Below are 17,182 nucleotides of genomic sequence, written 5' to 3' on the forward strand. Positions count from 1 at the left end.
TAAATAAGTATTTTCTGAGTATTTCTGTGCCATTTTGTGAGTAATATTTGAAAAAAAAAACATACACTGTACATACATAATATAGTGTCTTCATGGGTCAACCCGTGTATCAAAATAGCCTACTTGACCGATAGAAAACTGCAAACCTGGCTGTTGAAACATATATCACAAGGCCAAGTTGAATTAAAAACTTGTAAAGGCACTTTAAAACATTCAGATATAGCAAAACGGTATCAGTTGTCGACTTCTACAAAATGTCAGTCTAAAACACTTCAGAAAATATTGCTTTAACGAATCATGTTTTGAGATGCTCGCATCTCTTTTTCTTAATTTTGCCGGAGTCATTTGAAAAAAAAAATAAAGTCTTTCAATTAGAAAATGAATAATAGTTATTAGAAATCAAAAAAAGTTTGTTTTCTTTCATTAAAAGATTTAAATAGTGTTATATACAGTGTAATATAAATAAATAAAACCATTCTGCTTAGATGCTGATGAGTGAATTCCTATCTTGTGCCGCGCACTAAATTTTTAAGGTTTGGGCGTTATAATCTGGTTGAAAATATATAATTCAGTTTTAACACAGACGGACCAGCGAGAAAGTTATGTTCTTCGTATAAAGCGAACATTTAAACTACATACTAAATACTAAACAGGAGATGAAATGTTGACGGTTACGGAAACCTTTCAGCTAATTGTTTTTCTCTCGGATTTTGGTGCCACTATGTGCCGACAAACATATCTGCTTGGGCTTAAAAACTGAACTAGAGCGATCAACTTTAGCTGGAAGTAGAACAAATAAATGATTACCTGTATATATCCAATTCACTATCATTAAATGTCTCAAAATGTGCACAGCTATATAACAGGTAAATTGTCACTGTTAGCAACAAAACAGTCTATGAGTCGAAGATTATTGAGGAGAAACCACTTTAAATGTTCAAGGCCCCTACGACCTTGACCTTTGAACTATTGACACCATAATCGATTAAGATCGTCTATTGACCAAGGTGTATGTCTCTTTGTAGTATGAAGGCAAAAGGATAACATATTTTCATGTTTGCTCTTCTTATAAGGGGAGACCTTTTCCACACTTATCGTCATCATATCTTGTGTTACATTATTATAAAACTTCACGGCAGAACTTGTGGCTGGGTCTTTACTCGGCAATGGCTGGTCTTTAGAGACAATTCCTCGGAGTGACTATTGGCATGCCGCTTTAACTGTAAGTTGTAATATCAGTGTTCAGAAAACAGAAAAAGGCATTCCATCATTTGGGCCAATGGAATTACATGCCTTGTCTATCTTATGAACATCAATGCTGAAAATATGCACGTTTTTCAATATCAATACTCAGTACACCAAACTGCAATACACAGTACAAATATTACTTTGAAAACTCAATACACAGTACACTATCGACGCTCATTTATCACCGATTTCTCCGTGATTTGAACATTTACAAAGCTGAAATTTTGCACATTTTTTCTTTGAATGTAACTAAATAAATCGTACGATTCAGATTTTTCCTACAATGCAAATAGGTTATGGTATCAGGACAAATGTGTTTACGGCATGCATTTATCAAATGATAAACTTGCCATTTTATCACAAATTTAAGCATTTCTACTTAAAGGTGGATAATCAGATTTTGGCCATGTAACGGATTTTTTCGAAACTTTAGCATCTGAACATTTACACTCATTTATGTTCACTTAACACTTAATACAAATTAGATTTTCACTGGAGGTATTTTTAAAATTTCATTTTCATATCCTGGTTGCCCAACCAAGATAGAGTTATTTTATCATAAGTATAAATTTGATAAACATACTTTGCCTAAGGAAATGTATAAATATTAGACATATTGTAATATATTTGTATTAAAAATTATGTATTTAGATGGAATTCATTAAAAACGCAAGTTTGAAAAATTATTATTACCTCCCTTTGCTAATCTTAGTTGTGTAACAAAGATAGATTGGAAATAAATGAATTCAGAAGCTACACACAGCTTTAAAACTTGCATTTTGGCTCAGATTGTTCAATAGTTGATATATCTATCAAATGCAAATGTAAAACTAAACATTGTATCGAAATAAAAAGAAATACCCAGCTTTTTATATACTTTCAATTAAAGGGGAGTAATTACAAAATTTTATAAAAATAATGAAATATACATTTCAAATAGGAATCTAACTCTATGTAATCGGTCTTTTTGTTCCTTAGATAATTCTCTACCAGAATATACAAAAAGTAAAAAATGTCATTAAATGTTGATTAAATGTGATTGACCACCTTTAAGATTGACTCATTTTACGCTTGTGAGAGCATATACACAGTATCTAGTTATTAAAAGTAATGCTCTTTTCTTCTGTAATAGTATAATACAATAGTAAATTGGGGTTTTACTTACCTTGTTGACAAAAAATAATCACGTTTACGGAAAATACCTTATCACTTAATGGCAATATCCGGAGTAAGCATCCTCACCGTGAAACTCGATTCAGTATTATATCTGGTAAATCTTTTGAAGATTACTAAAATTTCTTTACTAACGTGTCTGAATCATGAAAGGATCATGAAAGGATATCAAATTATGTTAACCTTTCATCCACTTTTTAGCTCGACTATACGAAGTATAAGGAGAGCTATCCTACTCGCCCCGGCGTCGGCGTCGGCGTCGGCGTCGGCGTCTTTCATGTCCCCACCTTGGTTAAAGTTTTGGTGCACTTTCTCTTTTTTCAACTTATCTCTGTAATTACTTGATGCATTTGATTCAAACTTGAAATACTTATTCCTCATCATCATCCACATCATCTGACATAAGGTCCATAACTCTGGCACCAATATTTCATGAATTATCCCCCCTTTTCACTTAGATTTTCAGGTTAAAGTTTTGATGCACTTTCACTCTATCTCTGTTATTACTGAATGGATTTGATTCAAACTTAAAATAGTTGTTCAACATCATCACCCACATCATATGACACAAGGTGCATAACTCTGGCACCATTTTTTCATGAATTATTCCCCCTTTTTACTTAGAATTTCAGGTTAAAGTTTTGGTGCACTTTCACTCTACCTCTGTTATTACTGAATGGATTTGATTCAAACTTGAAATAGTTGTTCAGCATCATCACCCACATCATATGACACAAGATGCATAACTCTGGTACAATTTTTCATGAATTATTCCCCTTTTTACTTAGAATTTCAGGTTAAAGTTTTATGCACTTTCACTCTATCTCTGTTATTACTGAATGGATCTGATTCAAACTTAAACAATTGTTCAACATCATTACCCTTATCATATGACACAAAGTGCATACTCTGGACCAATTTTTCATGAATTATTTCCCCTTTTTACTTAGAATTTTAGGTTAAAGTTTTGATGCACTTTCACTCTGTCTCTGTTATTACTGAATGGATTTGATTCAAACTTAAAATAGTTGTTCAGCATCATCACCCACACCATATGACGCAAGGTGCATAACTCTGGCACCAATTTTTCATTAATTATTCCCCCTTTTTACTTAGAATTTTAGGTTAAAGTTTTGATGCACGTTCACTCTGTCTCTGTTATTACTGAATGGATTTGATTCAGACTTAAAATAGTTGTTCAACATCATCACCGACACTATATGACACAAGCTGCATAACTCTGGCACCAATATTTAATGAACTATGCCCCTTTTTGCTTAGGATATATTTATATAGTGTTTTGATACATTTTATCTTTACCTCTCTTATTACTTTAAGTTGATATTTTTGACATAGACTCAGACTATTGTGCAATATCTTCATCCACAATTGGAGTCATTAAACACTTTAGTGACAGCTCTAGTTTCCTCAGATGTGCCCAGTTTCACTATCCAGCATCGAAATAGTCGAGCGCGCTGTCTCCTGTGACAGCTCTTGTTGTAATAGTGGTAAAACTTTTGTTGATATAAATCTACATTTGAGCACGGTAAGCATTTAAAGTGCGCGTCTACAATAGAAATTATTATATGAATGACAGTTGTGAAATATTTACTAAACTGTAGGACTAAGGAGTACCAAAATCTGCATTAGGCAAGTACATTTATTTTGACCGTATCCCAGAGTGTCAGATATGCATATGCAACAGAAATGTTTTATCAATCACTGAACTAGCTAATTACATTAAAATGTCGAACATCTTAATTGAACGACTGAAACGTCGAGATCTGATATTTCTTCAAACATGTCCTCGTAAGTAGGAGTCCGAAATAGATGCGTTAATCACACAGCAAAATATATGATATAAGACAGAAGAAAGTATCAGTATTATATAACCAACATACGAAATATCAATTTATTTTATATTGGCTGAAAATTTCCTATACACGTTGGGATTTTAAGAAATGTTTTGATGAACATCGGAAGGTTTATGCCATCAATTCAAAAAGTGACTTGCATGTTTGAGGTCATTTGAAGATCTTTGCAAATATTCATTAATACTCGTATCTGTTATGGTTTTTTTACTAAATAAAATGCCATTGCTCAATACTTGTATTAAGGCAACTTTATATGGTTTGAAATGATAGTTGCCTTGCAGACAGACGAAATAAAAAACAACAGATTATTTAGGAAATTACCTCTATATCGATCTAAAAAACAACAGGAATGGGAAAAGCTAGATTATAAATGAAAAATTAATCAGAAACTTAAACAAAACTTAATTTCTTCAATTTTCTATCTATTTACGATATATAGATAAGGCACCATTTTTTTTACCTTAAGATACGGCATTACTTAAGGTAACTCGTATCTTACGAGTTAATAAAAAAAAATCCCTACGAGCAAGAAAAGGTGACGTTACGACCACCTTAGGACTTAAGGGACCTTTGAGTTAGTCACCCCTGTTTAGCTCAATTTGCATGACAAAAGAAAATTGTCGCATACCAAAGATCATACGGTAAGCTTGTGGTCTATGGCGAAGCACGAAATCTCGCTTTTTGTGTGTTTTACTTCTATGTACAAGCGTAGGAAAACAAAAGGGCTAAGACTAATAATTTGACTTAAAGGCGCTCGCTACAGTTTTTCCGGAAGGGTCGATATTTACCCCAACACCGTGCCAATTTGGTTGTGTTTCTAAGGCATGAAGGGGGCAATTAGCCGGATATGCCTCCGTGGTCCACTCGAATGTAGTCCATATCAATATATAGTGCAATTTTCCCGCCTAGTAAAGGCCATTTTCATGCCAGATATAAGCTTTATTGATGCTTGATCGTAAAAATGAATGTCCGCAGATGACTTTAAGCTACGTTATATGCTTCAAAAGTTGATTTGAAGCTGCCTTGTAAAATGAAAGTGAAGTAGGTATTTCCTGATGTCTACCTACGCAATATTAGCGTTTTCATCACATGTCTCAGTCACGTGACCATGGTTTCACTGCATTATGGTCAACCCCATATTTTCTGGGTATATTTTGATTGCCTAAAGACAGACCTTCAAGACAAGGGTAGTCTCACAGGAAGTGAAAGGCTAGAAATCTTGATAAAAATATGTTATAAGTTGTTAATTTTATATAGAAAATAGTAGCGGAGGCATTTAATACCATCATACCTAAATCGATATAGCTCATTGCAGAGTTGGAGCGGTCTTCTGCGCATACCCGGAAGTGATTATCTAATGTCGCGTTCGGCAAAAATTCGCAAATTATTGTATGTTCGCATGCATTTAATGTATAATATGTATAATATACTGACTAAAGGTTAGGGTAAGTATCACCATGGTTACAAAATATATACATTTAAAGTACTTTTAGTTCAAATTGCTTCAGTCCGACATATACTGGAGTCTGTAATTTATACCGGCGCTCCAAATCTGCATTGAGTCACAGCTGTTTCTAATCCCGTACCGTACCCATACCGTACATCCGTATTCGTAAACTATAGGTTTTGTTCGGAGAAAGGCGGAAATTTTCATCGTTGTATGACATCAAAATGCTTCAGAAACACCTTAAAATCCGCTTATTAAGAAATCTGCCTTTTGATAATTTGATATATCTCTAAGTCATTTGCTCAAACACTGAAAGAGCATTTCATACCAACCTGCGTTGTATAAATGCCCGCCACACCCCACCTCGTTGTAATTTGATTTAAGCGAAATCTAATATGGTGACCTATCAATTTTCTTTTTGTTTTAGATTAGGTAGACATAACCAAAGGTATGTGCAGAGTTTAATTAAATTCTATTATGTGAAACTCGATACAATAGCAGAAGTACCAACGTAAAATTGACAAAAATATGCAAAATAGCCCTTGGGTCTGCTGAACAAGTATTCCTTTCTTTACAAAATCATTTTCTTTTGATTTCTCTGAGCATGTTTCAAATAGATATATTGTTTTCCGTTATAAAAATGCTAAGATATCAAATTTATGCTGATTATTGTACTTTACTGAAATATTTTAGGATTATAGAAATTTTGAAAAATGTTAAAAATAGCACCATATCTAGGGGCAAATTAAATTGAAACAAAACTGGTGACCTAGTGTTTTTATTTCATTTTTCAATACATCATAACATGATCTTTTAATACAAAACATTTCATCAAAATCTATTATTGAGAAAAAAAATACGAAACTGTAGCGAGCGTCCTTAAGTCTTGACTAAGTCTCAAAATATCGACTTAAGCTTATTCATTAAAAGTCTTAGACAAAAAGCTAAGTCTAAAATTTGAGTCGTTTTTAGTACTGGTGGCTACCTGTCAAAAGTCAAACTTAAGTAAAAAAACAAAAATGGCTCCCCCCTATGTTATTTTGCAAGGTCGAGTTCTACAAAGAAGACCGGTAATATTTCGTGACAGGTTGAATCCTTTAGATTATATGAGAAAACGGAACTTGTCAAGAGGTACAGACTTTGCCGATGTGCACTTATTGAAGTATGTGGCTTGTCGTGTGTGGACGTTTCTAGGGCTAGAGCTAGATTACACAACTTTCCTGTATCATTTCAAGTTCTATGTGGAATTCGGTGTTATGCCACCGGGGGCTTCCAAACGGTTATCTTCGACGTTAATGATAAAAGCTAGGCATGTGACGGACATTACGCGAGCATTGGTCACACGATATATTTTACGGATGCAAATGAATTAGTACCTTCCATCAAAATAATGTATAAAGTGTACAGACGAACACGACCAGCCAAAACGCCTGAATAAAGTACATTTCATAAACTATTCCGAAATGCACGTGAACAGTTTCAAATTTACAATGGTTCAGGCCTTGAGAAAATCAAACTAATGCGTTTTGGTAACATAAATCGCAGTCTAAAATCTGCATCAATACGGTTCGATTATTCATCAAAGATAACTTTATTCACTTTATAGCATAGTGCGCAACGGTATATGATATATGGTGGCCGAATTCTGGCAGTGTTGTTCTGCCGTTCTGTCGCCCCCGCCATAACGAAAGAACGACGTTTTCACATTTGTCGTTGTATTGGTCTGTCGTTCTGGCGCCCCAAACAGAATGACGTTTTCCTCTTTTGGCGTTATTTCGTTCCCTCGTTCTGGTGAAGCCGCCAAAACGACATAACGAAGAATGCAACGCGACACAAAGAAAGAACGACACTCATAAACGGCGCCCAAAAACGTCGTCTTTGCGTTCTATCGTTCTGGCGCCCCCGCCAGAATGACGGAACGAAATAACGGCAAATATGAAAATATCGTTCTGGCGTAGAGAATACGCAGTGTTAGCAAACAAATCTGAATGAAAGAAGTATGGATTCTGAGGGTAAATTAGGGCACCGTTTATGTGTCGTTCTTTCGTTTTGTCGCGTTGTTTCTTCGTTATTTCGTTTTGGCGGTGGCGCCAGAACAAGGGAACGAAACAACGCCAACAGATGATTATGACAGAAAACGTCGTTCTGGTGGGGGCGCTAGGACGACAGAACGAGACAACGCCAAATGTGAACATGTTTGTTCTTTCGTTGTGACGGGACGACAGAACGACAGTAGTAGAAGTCAGCCAAATAATGATAATTATATAGTTTTCTTTTTGCATTATGATGTTTGTTTTTGTACTGCGAGGATCAAATGTACAGTAAAAGTCTGATAACTTCGCAGTGGCTATTTGGACGAGTCCAAACCAGAAGGATAATCGATTATTTGCATGATTTACGTACGCATTTTGATTTAATACAATGTAATACTGACAGGGAGACTTCCATAGAGCGTTGGGCTTTTTCATTTCTATTGCATCATTGGTTCGAATCCCACTGTGATATATATTCTATATACTTTTGTTTCTTAATATTTTAGCATTTTTTATGTTTCAATCACATGTGTTATTTTTTACTTTTTCTCTTTTCATTGATAAAATTCTAACAATGGCTTCCTTGGTAACACGTTTTGTTTGTTGAAGGGCAGATTGCGGCGCGCTATGTGCCCAGATTATCTCTATATGAAACTGATCATGTATTTACACAAACTGACGACCAGTCACCTTTAAACATAAATGAATTTTGACCTTGACACCGAACCGCCATTGTGACAACTATGTCGAGCTACCGCAATCGGACTCGACAAAAAAGGTAAATACGTTTTGTCCGCTTATAATATATAGCAATTAATAAGTGATGCAATACAAGTAATGCCTTTAAAGTATAATGACGGGAGATGTCCGCATAGCTAAATTTTTGTCGTTTCACGAAGTTCTAGTTGCCCATGATCTTTGCGTAACATGTAACGAAAATATAAATTCATAGTTATGCAAAGGGCCAGCCACATGATCGAAAAGACATACATACCTTTAATATACACTTTCCTACTGCACGTGCACGAATATGGCGCGAAAATCGCTTTTCGCATCCTTTCAAGTGCTTCCTAAGGTAAGCGGGGTACAAAGATCAGTAACAAACACAGAGTCAACGTAAGCATAAGCTGTATTTCTCGCGTAAGAAGTAGCATGATCTTGTGGAGCTCTTTTCGGAAAGAAACATCTATTACCACTACCCTCCCCCCCCCCCCCCCCCCGCCCCACTTCTCCGCCCGCCCAAGAAATGTAACTGTACTCGCCGCTAGAAGTAATGTCTTCTACATTTTTTGCAGAAGGAACATACAAACTGAGGGACGGACAAGCCCATTTTTTACACACACGCGCGCACACTACACATATCACTGTATAGACCACTCCGGCTATATAGATTTTGTTTTAGAAAATAAAAAGGCAAAACTATTTCATACAGATGAAATCACAGGGTGTCTGCGAAAATTGTGTTTTACATTTGTAGGAAATTGTTTTTACATATTTGACCAAAAGTTTGTTTTTACATTTGTGACGCTTTTTTATTACATATGTCACCAGCTACGTTTTTACATTTGTAACAACTCAGTTTTACATTTGTAGAAAGTTTTGACATATACGGTAAAATTACTTTACGTTTGTTACCATTTTTATATATGTGACCATTTTTACATTTAGGGGTCCTACAGCATTGTAAAAAAATGGAGTAATTCGAAAACAGTATTATACATCTCAATAGGTGGATTACAAAGTGTACCCAATTTAGTTCTGCGGTTGAAATGACCGGGCGAAAATAGTCTTGCTGGAGGGACAACTTTTTTACATCTTTTAAAAGCATTGTTGAGATTATCTAGACATATGGTTAATGACCACCAAATGTTATTCACATAGTCTTCTATCATGCAATGTGTGGCAAAACATATCTAACGATACTTTTTCAAGAACTACCTTAGTTCAATAGAGATACTTAGTTCCATAGAGACACTCGAGTAGTTATACTTTATTTGAGTACTTTTTTTGCTCATGAATGCCACGATCCTTTGTGAGACTTCGCTGAATCATACAAAATCAAGGCTTCCTAAAAGTTATAAAACTAACGTTACATGATACAACATTTTTAAGCTCCCTTGTATCTCCTACGTTGTTTTCGGGAGCCTGTCATAATTGATATTGATTTGAATATTAACGTCTTCCTATCATAAATTGAATAATCAATAGAAAAAAAAACTTTACACTTACAAAAATTTGAAGAACGCAAAAATGTCTTCACCGTAAATCAGTGAGGTTGAATGGGGCTACAATGTATCTTAATGCATCTTTACATCACTGACGGATACTTATACTTGGGACTCGTGCAGATGACTTGTGATCTTTTAGGTTTTGGAGGGCTGTTCCAAATACAGTAGAAACTCCACCACACGATGCTTGGTTCTTTAACGGGACGTCAGTTTAAACTCTCATGCAAATTAGTTTGAAGCATTGGAGATCTCTGCTTTCGTATGCTACATTTTTAGTATGTAACAAAGGGAAGTAATGATGTTTTCTCTATCTGTAAACCGTTATCTGCTTACCTCGCTTTTATTCAAAATTTCACTGGTTACAAGACCCTAATTCAACACTATTATTGGCAAATAGATTCGAACTCACATATCCCACCCAAATACTGTAAATCAAGAAATAATTTTATAAAGATTAAAAATTTCGCTAATTGACTCGTGATTCCAAAAACAGTCGCATCATTTTGAAAAGTATAATTAGTAAACGAAGCGATTAATTGCCAACATGACTGGTTACTCAAAATACCGGATTTACAGTAGATATTTTTGATGGACAAGATGTCAAAGTCCTTATCATAGTTTGAACATGTGCATGTGGCACACACGTTGATACTCCCAGATCGACCTCTTCCTTATTTTAAAGCTTAAGATATAGTCAAGGACGCCGCAACAGTTTCTATCAAAACGAATGAATCGCTGATTTAGCGACTAATAAGCGTTATATTATAATTCAAATTACATCCATATATTGTAATTTCGCTCACAATATAACAGTTAGCATTAATGTATCGAAATATATGCGCGGAAAATACGCCATTATTGTTTTTACTTTGTGACCTAAATACATTAATATACGCTATCATATGTCTATTGTCTTGGAATCGATTATCTTCTATACTTGATACTTTTACAAGACTGTTTTGTACTTTTCGAGAACACTCGGGAAGTTTGAATCCACAAGTCGTTTCCATAACGGTAGGATGCACGGACGGAGGTGATTATTTCTAGTATTTCTTTTTAGCTCACCTGAGCACAAAGTGTTCATAGTGAGGGATTGTGATCACGCTGTGTCCGTTGTCCGTCGTGCTGCGTGCGTCCGTCAAAAATGGCCACGCCCCTGTTTGTGACATGTACTTACTTTTAGGCATATATATAAGAAACTTTGAAAATCTTCTTCTCTGAATCCATAATAGCTAGAGCCTTGATATTTGGCTTGTGATATCAGAGTTTTACTGTCTACCATAATTTTTCAAATGATTGCGATAGGTTCAGAAATATGCGCGACATGTACATATAATATAGGCTAACATAGAAGAAAGCTAACTCTGTACTTGTACCATTACGTTATATAAACGCACTTGAAGCCTTCTACCCAGGTGAGCGCTTTAGAGTCAATGACCCTCTTGTAATACCGTACTTATATTTGTATCAAAATAAAGATACAACATTTTCTGGTAGTAAAAATAGAAAGGTGCTTTGAATAAGTTGAATATCGCTCGCCAAATTCGAGAAGTGATCGTCATGTTAGTGAACACGTACATTGCTGCATGTTAGTGTCCACGGCCTTGTCTTTGTGCAAACTTTTGTTACCCTTTCAATTTTGCTTGTATTGGGTAAATGAGCCGTGCCATGAGAAAACCAACATAGTGGCTTTGCGACTAGCATGGATCCAGACCAGCCTGCGCATCCGCGCAGTCTGGTCAGGATCCATGCTGTTCGCTTTTAAAGCCTATTGGAATTGGAGAAACTGTTAGCCAACAGCAAGGATCCTGACCAGACTGCGCGGAAGCGCAGGCTGGTCTGGATCCATGCTGGTCGCAAACCCACTATGTTGGTTTTCTCATGGCACGGCTCAAATGTGGTTTATAACGGTTACATCTATGACTATTTTACTTTGTGGGCTGAACACCTGCAAGTAGCAAAAGAAAAACACAATACAGGCGAATAAAATAAAAGTTGTAATTTAATGATATCATACACGTTCGGCTTAGCTTACTAAAGAAACCTTCATAACTTCTGCACTTCTTTTATCTTCGTATAGCGATACCTGTAAAACTTCTATATTGCCAAAAAAATCAAAACCCAAGTATTTAACAACAAGACGAGATAAAGTGTCAAATGAAACAACACTCAACGAATCCGCCAACAGAAAGATATATACATGTAGTATGTGTAGTACATATAATACAGTTTATTGAGAGTGAACACCATGAATTGTATTTTATATTTAAAAAAAGTTCTGTTTTGACAAAGGCTTGTGGAATATCAGGCAAAGTAAAACGAGATTCCAAAGATGTTTTTTTTCAACAATTTGCCAAATATTTCTCGATGGCAAATTACAAAATAGCCCGAAAATTTCAGATTTTCATAAGTATATCATATGATTTCAGCTATACTAGAAAGAAATCATCAAAATAAAAGAAGTATATCAAAATAAATATCCGTACTTTAAATTTCCTTTACAGTTACCTGTGTCTTAGTAAAAAGGCAGCACGTGTACGATAATTTGCCAGTATGCCTTCCCTTAAGCCTGAACGAATGCTGAACACTCTCCCACATACTGAAAGGAACGTTTACATGATCAATCAGACTTTCAAAATTTTTGCAATATAACTAGTATAGGAGTCACTCGTGTATTCGTGTAGTTTCAGTATCAGGAAAGAGTGTTTTAACTTGCAAGAAAATGAGAGATGCGTTTTGTTTTTCTTCAAAAACGACCTTTTTGATACGACCAGAGCCGGTGAAAGCGCAATCGCCACGTAAGTCCGGTCACATTGTCATAAATGCTTGATTGTAAAGAGAAAGTCTGGGATCTGGGCATGATTTTAAGCTAAGTTATATGTTTCCAAGTTTGTTTCGAAGTAAAATTAAAGTGGCAGTATGTATTTATCATTGATTTTATCACATGTCTAGGTCACGTGACCATTGAGTCATAGCATTATCAATTTTCATAAGTAATAGTTAAAGGACCTATAAGAGTGCATTATCGCAAATATCAGTGCAAAGGTTTTCATCGAGGTCTTTGACCGAGATTAAAATCTCTGCAGGAAAACAACGCCGTGATATGTACGATAATGCACGAGTGTCTATCCTTTAACTGTTTTATCGCATGGAAACAATACTGTAAACCTAGAATTGTTTTCGCGCTTTTTATATTAGCTCCTTTCGCGGGTAGTATATTTCCGTGAAATTAAAAAGCCGCGAAAAACTCTGATCTAACTAAAACGCGAAAGATTTTAGCTTCAGCTTAAATAGATGGCTATAAAATGGTTCTGTGCTTACACATACCTGGATATTAATAATTCATATTCTAGTACCATAATTGTATTACATGAGTGCACAAATCCATATTATTTCAATTGATTGACAAGTTACTTATTTATGAAGCAACAGCATTTTCAATATCGATCCGTCAGGCAAACAGGGGATGAAAACAAACGCAATATGCATCTATCGAACGACATATACATGTAATTTACAGTCGGCAGCCAATATGATATATTACCTACCGGCTTCTTTGTTCCGATGAGGTCTATAAACACCTTATAGACCGTTTATGAGGTCTATAAGAATTTCCAGACCTGTTCTATTTCTACTGTCTACACAAAAATCTCAAGTGCCTGTAGCGGGAATCGAACCCGAGTCACTCCGATGCTAGTCCATTGCTCTATCCACTGAGCCAAATTGTCGACACACTTACGCACTAGTCAGAGATTAAATTTAAAGTTATGCGTAAGCGACCGAAACAATGCACGAGAAGTCCGTGCATGACATTTTAGTTGAACGCGTGATTGATTCCGTAAATATAGTATCAATTGTTTAAAAAAAGTACGTTTTAAGTGAAAAAAATCCGACAAGCTTTACATATCTTGAAAATTAATCTAAACATGACTTTACTGTTAAATTTTAACATTCAATTCTAAGCAGGTCTTGATATTTGTCTGAAAGTTAATATGGGCATACTCTTCCGTCAGAGTGGAAATGGAAGTGCTTCATGAAACAGGACAGTTTATTTTACAAAGAAAAATATTGACAATGATATAATTGCAAAAAATACAAACTGCACAAATTTCCTCCAAGTTAATTAATAGTCTGTTAATGAAATTGTAACGACTTTCTGTACAATTAACATGGAACATAAGTAACGAAGTTGTATTTTTGAAAATAACCCAGTTTATTTATCGTGATACATTCTGAGTATGTCTGAAATAAGACTGACAGGTTAAACATATTTAAAGGCAGTTTTTAGGTAGTGGTAAAGATTATAAAGATTTTTCATAAACGAGAGATCCCCACTGGAAGCCCTAAATTTTATATGACCAAAAACATGTGCCGATATATATAAAATTATATTGCTAACTTTTTCTGTATAGAGCTCAATGGGAAAAACTATACTGTTATATATCATCACATTTATTTCTTTGGTTTAAACAATATTTTATAAATCACAATTCATTTACAACATGTACATATATCAAAAAGGCATACATTATTATTTCTTTACTATAATAATATCAACACAGTTTTTTTTCTGTTATCGGTTTAGTTTCTACGGAAGCCCTGGAGGGACATTTATTACTTATTACCTATAATTTACAACTTATAACTTATTAATTAATATTTATAACTTATAATTTATAAGTTATGGATATTGCTCGTTATGGCGGGAGATCATTATGTTTGAGTACACTGAGAGCTTAGACTATCGGCGTGTCCATCGTTTCTATTCATCGAAAGGCGGCGTTTTCTGAGGTTTAACATTCACAGGAACGAAAAAGGTATAAATACACATGTGCAACCGAAAATACTTTAAATTTTTTATTAGTGTTTATAGAAAAGTAGTATTTGGTGCTATATGTAACACACACCCAAAGTGATCTGAGACCAAGTTTGACCCAACCCAATGGTCTCCCGGTAACCCCTATGCAATCCTTCTATTTTACAAGCCTCTCATGAAACTACGAGTAAAATGACTTAAAGAAGTGTATTGTATATTCGAAACGCATATAAAATTTTCTGTATGTCGTAATGTTTAAATAAGACTAAAAGCCAGTTTTAAAATGGCAGACAAAGCAACTTCATAACTTAAATACGGTAAGACTAGATTGCGTTCGGTTTATCCGGGTTATTGACATGCGGGATGATACTATAGTTCTACTAAAGTTTGTTCTTGAACTGCTCCTGAATTGTCTGTGTTGTGGTTGTTTCGCTCATTTTTTCCAACGTAGCTGTAAAGGGTTTATGATACTGCCATGATTTGAAGACCCAATAATATTTATATTATATGTGTTTTTATCATTTGGACTGTTTCTTTTAATTTGATTGGCGAACAGAATTTTTTTACAACTGTGAAAAACAAATTTATTCGGATAACTTTTGTGCTGCTCCGGATGTTGGACTACTTTTTTCACTTTTTATTTATACTTAAAAATGATTGACTTGAAAACAATGACTATAAAAAGAAACAAAAGCAATAATATCATATTTTTTGTTTGTTTTACACACTTGTAAAACCCGAAACCTCGTAAACATATCTACGATAACGGCCTTATCGGAAATGTGTACTTCTGTGTTGGATTTTACAAGTGTGTAAAACCAAAATAAATATGACATTCATTCCTTTAGTAAATATCATTGTGCCATCAGATCTCGGCAGCACTATATCAGGTAGAAAGGTAAGGGATTGCCTGTGGTGACTAATGAGGATAGGGGCGATCTTTCCCTAATGTCATTGTAATTTTGCCCACTTTTCCCATGAGACTATACTACGTAATTCCTGTGAAAATTGATATTCAAGCTTAAGACGGTAAAAACAGTACCATTAAAACAAAGAGCAATACGAAGTATACAATCGTGTTGGTGATAGACCCCATATACTCCTACATGTATTTGCCGTCAAAGTGGTACTCATATCGCATACAATGTGTCTATTGCAAGATGCTTTACTGTGAAAAAAGCAACTCATAGAATAATATTCAGGCAATATTACAAGTTTTCGACACCCGTGAAAATCAGAAAGGCCTAGTGCAGGTGGTCTATTAAGGTTGTTTCCAGCTAGGTTAGATGAAAATAGATTTATTGTATTACGAGGGACATGCAAAACGTTTGGCACTTGATTTGTTTTAAAAAATATTACGAGCTTTGTGATTAGGTGTATTAGAGGAGGCATTCAGGGACATGTTCTGAAACTGGTCCAGATTATTGATGAAATGAAACCACAGTGGCTGCTTGTATAGGGTGTAGTCATACCAACTGAACAAACACCTAGAAAAAATATGAATTGAAATATGTAAAGAACTTACCGTAATTACCATAAGTTTTTTGACACCTTTGCATTAAGAATTCCCTAAATTTTGGTACACACAGTATTTGCTTTAAGTTTTTGTGACCATCGAATAATGTTTTAATTACAAATAATGTTTTATTTTCGAATGAATCGTAATTGATCTATTTGGATAACTTTTTATATTATAAAGCAAAATAGAAACAGAAGGTTTTAAATTGCGTGATTTTGCTGATTTCTGCATTATTACTATGACCCTAAAATATATTGGGACAAAAAAAAATAATTAGTTATTTTACTGTCCCAAAACTGATGGTAATTGCAGAAAAGCTTTCAATAAAGTAGTTCCCGACTAGCCTTTAGTCAATCCGCTTCAAGATCAAGGGAAGACCAACAATAAAATGGACCAGACAGACAAAGTTCGGTTCGACATTTCGAAGGCATTTGTGACCGTCGGTTCGGCAGCTCCAAATAGTTGCGGGGAAATTATGCTCAAGTGGTAACTGACCACCGAAGACCGATCAGTCAACAGATATTTTGGAGTGGGGTCATTGCCCCTGTATGGTTGCACAAATTATGAACTCCATGTTTCAGTTCAGTAATTAATTCTTTTATTTTATGATGGACACCAATGTGTAGTTTATGTAATGTTATTTCAATATTTTAGTATAGTCCAGTATTCCAAATGTTATCAAAGTTCTATGTTCAAAATAAGTTAAAGATAAACACATCCAAGACAAGCACCAAAGTTAATTCTAATGTCAAATTATTGTAGATGTTTCTTAATCGAAATTTCAAAGAAGACTCATTTTAAGTTCTAAAACAAAATTATAAGTTTCCAAGGACAATCTCTAGGT

Source organism: Mercenaria mercenaria, chromosome 8, assembly GCF_021730395.1.
Source record: "Mercenaria mercenaria strain notata chromosome 8, MADL_Memer_1, whole genome shotgun sequence".
Taxonomy (NCBI): Eukaryota; Metazoa; Mollusca; class Bivalvia; order Venerida; family Veneridae; genus Mercenaria; species Mercenaria mercenaria.